This window comes from Fulmarus glacialis, unplaced genomic scaffold (genome assembly GCF_000690835.1).
Source record: "Fulmarus glacialis isolate BGI_N327 unplaced genomic scaffold, ASM69083v1 scaffold14783, whole genome shotgun sequence".
Lineage (NCBI taxonomy): Eukaryota > Metazoa > Chordata > Aves > Procellariiformes > Procellariidae > Fulmarus > Fulmarus glacialis.
Window position 1 is genome coordinate 13,468 of NW_009201130.1, and position 6,506 is coordinate 19,973.

Here is a 6,506-nt window from a genome sequence, read left to right on the forward strand (position 1 = left end):
AAATTAATTTTATCCCATCTTTCCTTTAGCCTCAAGAAGGAAGGGAAGTGTGTTACCACTGAGTCTTAGGGTCCAATTCTGTCACCTTCTGCCTTTCCACAAGTTGCCCCTGTGACTTGCCATTAAATAAAACATTGCTCAGCTTGCACAGGGATGGCAGAATCTGATCCTTCATGCTTATGACTACTAGTTTTCCAGGAAAGGGGATGAGGAGGGGGGAACAGATTACTCATGTAGGATTATAGAATTGGATTCTTACCTGGTGTGAATGGGTGCAGATATCTTATATTCAGAATCTGGGGAGAAATCCTCATCTTCCTTGGTCGGCACAGTCCTAGCTCTCACTGAAACTGTGTTCATCCGTATCAGTTGAGGATCTAATCCTAGTCTTTGCCTTAGGATGCTAAACAAAATAATTTCTACTTTGTAATTACATTGGATGTAACTGTTTGAGAACACTTTTTATTAATATCAACAGTGGCGTGTTTGTATTGTAAAGGTGGTGGGGGAGGGTTTGTTGGTTTGTTTTTTAGTTCCTTTTGCCTTTCCTGTAAGTATTGGACGTTTTAAATACAATTTCGGATAGCACTTGGGACAAAATGCTCACAATTAGAAATGTTTCCTAGATACAGACTTCAATTTGTCAAGATCCAGGCATTTTTTATGAGGACATAATCAGATTGAGAGTAAATTGAATTGTGATAAGTGTATTGCCATTGATTTAGACTTGCAGTGTGACTCATGTCGAGAAGATTAAATGTGAAGATGGTCTATCAGACTGTTCAGATTATGGACATACAAAAGACAAAGGCCAAATGTAAGATTCTTCCATGTATTTTCTCAACAAAGGAACACTGAGTGCTGCAGGTTCTTCCCTCTCTCCTTCCCTCTTCTGGAAGGAGAGGATCTTCCTTTCTGGCAGCACATTATTCAAACACTTGCACTGATGTGAGTTTGTTTCATGTTGTTGAGACAGCACTATATACGAGCCTTCCACGCCACGCTCATGTTTTATCTTAGCCACTCCCAGCCTACCAAACTTCATGCCTCTTGGTTTCCCCTCCACAATTAACCTTCTGCTCAGTATGGAAGTGTCTAGAAGTTGGTGAGGAAACCCTCCTCTGGCTTGAGCAGACCATTTCTTCTCAGCCATTTCCCCTTGGTGAGCATGGCAATCCTACCATGCGTGCGCATTGAAATGAAGTTGGTGTAGTCCAAATAGCACCAGAGTCGGTGGGGGACGAGGACCTGTCTTTGGCTTCAGTGAGTGTGTTGGATTGGGCTCTTCAAGGCTGAAGGCATTCTGCTTTCTCTCCATGTTAGCTTGTGATTCAGGGTAGAGTTTCTCTTTCTGAAACACAGGAGGCCAGAAAACTCCCTTGTACATACAGTGTGAAGTAGATTTTTGTTTTCAGTTGGAATTATTTCTCTGTGTGAACAGAACATCAACGAGTGTGTTAGAACATCTTTGGATTCTGCTCACCCTTTAGTCTAGGAATCCCAGCCACCTTCAAGTCGATTTCAGAGCCAAAAGCTTGTCTTTAAAGTCAGGATTGGGCTAGAATGGGCAACCCTTAAATGGGTGGTCAGCTAGTCACACCACAAGTGTCCTGCGCGGCTTTTTAAGTGGGAAACTGCTTGCCAGTGAGTGTAAGCAATGCCTGATCTGCCCTTTAGCTATATGGGTTTTGAAGCAATCCGGCAAATACTTTAGTGATTTGAAAATGGCTCACTTACCACTTTGTACTTTTTTAAAATTCTTGCTTTTGGTAGTATAGTAGTAAATTTTTTAGCATTTTTGTGGCTTTAACCTTCTGTTAATATCTGCACTTGTTTGAGTGTACATATATAAATATATATAAATATAAAAAGGGAGCCTTAATGGATTTGTTTTCATAATTTAATATTTTTTGTATTTGCTCTTGTATAATTGTTTTTAACTAAAGGTATTACGAGAATGAGGGTGGAATACTTAGAACCAAAGTTATGCTTAATAAAATCTACTACATGCTTGGCGTATGCAGTGGTGTCTGTTCATGTCCTGCCAAAAACAAAACCTCGGGGACTGTGGTGAGACATCCAGGTTATTTAAAATCCTGCAATGCAGGGGGAAGATCATGATGACTTTTGGTTCCTTAAAACTGCATCCGTGTATGCAAAATTATTGGCAAATCAGTTGGCAGAAAAAGCTTGTTGTGTCTCTTAGTCTTACTATGTTTTGAATATTTTTGGCGCAGAACATTTTTCAAAGGACTGTGTAGCTGTACAGCTAGCGTAAGGTGAGGCAGAGCATGAGGGAAAACTTCTGATGGGAATCAAATAATTGTGGAAATCATTCCCTATCCTGCAAACTTCATCAAAGTGCACCAGGCAAAATTCAACCTTGGAATCATTAGCATTGCAACAGCTCCATCCTAAAAGGGAGTGAGGAAAGAGTAATGAGCTTGGTCCCGAGTTCAGTCCTGCAAAGGTTCTTTTAATTTAGTCAACACTCATGCCTATGGTTCTAGTAGGAAAAACTTGGACACATGAAAGAAAGTGCGTGCACAAATGATTTGCTGGGTTAGGGTCAGATTGCTCAGTGCCATTGCTAAGAGTGAAATCCTGTGTCAACAGCAGACACAGAAAATTAGCAGGGGGAGGACGAGGGCTGGAACAGGTGTGGGTCATCAATTCTCCACGAAGATCCTCAGCTCTTACTGGTGAGCCCTGGTCAGCCGGGGACAGGTGGTGATGGAGGGGGAGCTGGAGAGGAGCACGGGGTGAAATGAAGTGGGGGAGGAGGAGAAGAACAGTGAATTCAGAACAGATGTCAGGAAATGCTTTTTCCTTCAGAAACTGCTCAGCATGTGGAATGGGTCCTGGCAGCACTGCTGATGCAATGACGCTGGACCCGCTCCAGGAGCTGTCAAATGTGGGGGAGGTAAGAAAGAACAGAGAGTTAATAAGGGGTGGGTTTCTATGGCCTGATGGAGATACTGCCCTGTGCTCTTCTACCTCAAGCGTATCCAAATGTGTTTTGAATTATCCTTTGATATTTAACTCCAGCTCCAGAAAGAAAACAGTGAGGGCATGTGATCTGCTTTTGTAGCATGTCCAGCGGAAAAGATGATCTTCCTTTTGTACATGTTTTTAGGTTGCATTGAGCTAACACGTTTTGCCATGTGGCTTTGAAAGCACAGGTCTGCTGGGGGCTTTGCTTGTGCTCCTGTGGCCATATGCGGATGGGTTGTGTCATGCCATGCTGTGTGGAAGGAAGTACCTTGAGGTCCCTTGGCTGCTGTTACAGGGTCCATGGATGGCCTTCATAGCCTAAAATGGCTGATGGCACTTGTGGTGACCAGTTGCACTTAAGAAAATAACTAAGCGAGACAGCTAGAGACAGAACAGCTTCAGTGGTGCGGTTTCCATTGGATCAGAACTGATGTCTTTAGGGTGAAGAACGGGAGGCCAAGCTGGGTTCTCAAGACATTGCAATAAGAAGAGCACAAACACTCAGTGAGATCTGGAGGAGTAGAAATACGAGGTATCTTTCCCCTCACCCTGCCACTTTAAACTGTTTGTGTTCTACCGGAAATCTTTCATCTGTCAGAGTACAGGTTTGTGGTGCCCTTGTCAATGTTAAGGATGACTCTTCTCGATGGAGGTGGCCAGGGGAAGTATTTAAGAGCACAGACATCGTGACTCCCACTCCAGTGTTTGTTTTCCACAGCCCGTCTTTTGGCATTGCTTTAGACCTAGGCAAAGGCTGCATTGCGTCCACCACACTGCCTGCATTGCCTCTCCGAGTTTAGACATTTCTTCTTTGGGTCCATTTGCTGAGCCTCAGATAGGTGCATTTGAGCTAATCATCTGTTTTTCATTTGTATCAGCGCAGAGAAATCAGCCCTGCGGAGCGCAGTTCCCTTCCTTTCTTTGACTGTCAAGGAGCCTGCAACGCCTGACTGGCAGGGAACGTCATCTACATTGGACTCTGAAGCCGGGCGATTCAAACGCCACCCTCTAAACCACCCGTTCTTTTTCATGGAGTTTTGCTCCCCAGGAAAGATGAGGCACCCGGATACCTTTAGTAAATGTGGCCCTTAATCTCTGTGTGGTTCATAAGCTAATAAAGAGCCCGTCTCTCCACTGTGCTCGCCAGCTCTGAGGTCCACCCCCCGAGGTGTTGGGGGGACATGTGGCCTCTGCAGGGGGCTGGGGAGAAGGGACCGGCCCCAGGCCAAATGCTGGCCAGCGGGAGGGGAGGTGGCATCTCCACAGTGGTAGTGAGGGAAGGAGGAGGACGTAAAGCACCTGAGAGGGGGCTCCAAGAGCCAGAATCACCCACTACAGCTGTACTTAATTATCTGAGTAATCATTTTTGGAATTAACTTCTATTATGTACCCAAGTCTAATCTCTCCAGTGGATGGCATGAGCAATTTAACACAGATTGAGGCTGGCACCGGGAAACTTCAGCCTGATTAGGTGGGAAGAAGAAACGTACTTCTTTCCCCCTCTTCAGCTGTTCAGAAACAAATCTTTCATAATGCAATTGAAATACCAAGTCTGCTTCATTGTGCTCGAAAATTAAAGAGCACCCAGCAAGGCTAAGCCCCTTAGCAGAGTTGATTTGAAGCACGTATGGCTTGGTATGGAAAGGCGAAGGGAGCTGCCTGCGGGGCGCTGGATCCCACCTGCTCTGGAGCCGGGGCTCGGCAGCCCAGCCCATCTGAAATGGTCTCCCTGACAAAGGGGTTATGTCCAACAGGATATCTGTCTTTGAACTCTCCTTTGGTAAATGAAGCCTAAAAGATTCTCCGATGAAAAGCTGATCAGGAATTTGCTTTCATCAGTAGCAGCAGGAAAAGAGAGGGACCCTTTAAACTTACGCTGTCAAACCTGGAAGGCCCTTCATCACTGCAGTCATGGACCTTGAGGAGTGATTTTCCCTGATGTACAATTTCAGCACTTGTCTTCATCCAGCTTTATTTCTGTGCTAATCGTTTAGGTGAACTCTGCTCCATACAATTTCAGGGTACCACCTTCACGAGCTGAGCTCAGCAAAAAAGTGGCTTTTGGAAATTTGCTGAGCACAGTAGGCCCTATACTTCACAACTGCTGGTTTGTTAGGGAAATTTTCCTCTCATTTCTAATACAAATCGAATTAGCTCATTAAATACCAAGGAGTAAATTCTCTTCAAAACACAGATCTTGCATTTTTTGTCATTTTCTTATTGCAAGGGAGTTGCTTCTGTTTTGCACCAAGAACTCTGTTCCCTGAGTATTAGGAAATCGTGCTGATAGCCAGACCAGAGGTGAACTGCAAACTACCTACAGCTTTAAAAGGCCCCTCTGCGGGCAGCCCCGCTCAATCCTGATGCTGAAGAGCAGGGACTGCTGTCTGGGGAGGGAAAAGGAGGTGCTGAAACGGAGGAATAAACAGTGGGAAGGCGAGTCCCTGACTGATGAAGGTTTCCACCTTGTACCCAAGGTTAAACAGCAAGTCTGAGGATGATGCGCACGGCGTAGTGTGTTCCTGCATTCACATCTAATGTACCGTATGTCCTTTTTTTTCCTCCCGAAGCCTCATTGTGCTTTTGATTCTTTTCCTATTGTTTCCTTTCACCCCAAGCTCTTGCTGCCTATTCAGGCCTCCCTGCCCTTGGATTATTTCCCAGGGCTGGTTTGTAATGGAAGGCATTTAATTAGTGAGGAATCCTTGGGATGGATCCTAAAATGGGTGTTTGAGGCTGACGACTGCACTGCCGCCCAGAGTGAAGGGAAACCCAGCCCGAACCCTCAACATGTGGGGAGTGGAAATAAGGAATACTCTCTATGCAGGGGGGAAAAGCAGATAGGAATAAAAATTCAGAGTAGATGTCTGATAGAGCATAATTGAGCAACTGCTATAGTTGTATCGAAGTTTTTATCTCAGAGCCCCACTTGAAAAGAAGGGCCATGATGATAAAAGCCCGATGGGGGTGAGGAGAAGGATGGAAGAAGTACTTTCCATGATTACAAGAGGCCTAAAATGCATAGAAGCAATCGCAGGGCAAAGCCAAATTGTCCCTCTAAAGGCGATAAAAAGCTTCTCTGAATTATTTGCCGTGCAGGTTACTTACCCCTCCTTCACTAGGCTGCAGCGCGGGGGCTGCCAGAGGCTGTTGGGACGCGACGGGTCCCCGCGGGGCCCGATCCCGCGGGGCCGGATCGGGCCCGGATCCCGCAGCCCCGCGCTGAACTCGCACACGCTGCTGCCATCTCCTGGGCGAAGCGGTGCGGAGCGGGGGCTGTACCGGGCTGGAGGGTTTTACCCGGCGGGATGGCCCTGCGAAAGCTTTTCCTCCTGCCCCCTCCAAAGCTTTTCTCTGAAAACACGGCGGTGCTGAGCTCTTGAGGCTTGCTGTGTTGTGAACTGGTGCTTTCTTGGGGAAATGCAAGATTACTTGGTGATTTTTGTTACGCAAATGTCATTAACGTGCGCTGGGACATCTGGCTGAAAAGCCCTGCGTGCGTTTGTTTCACG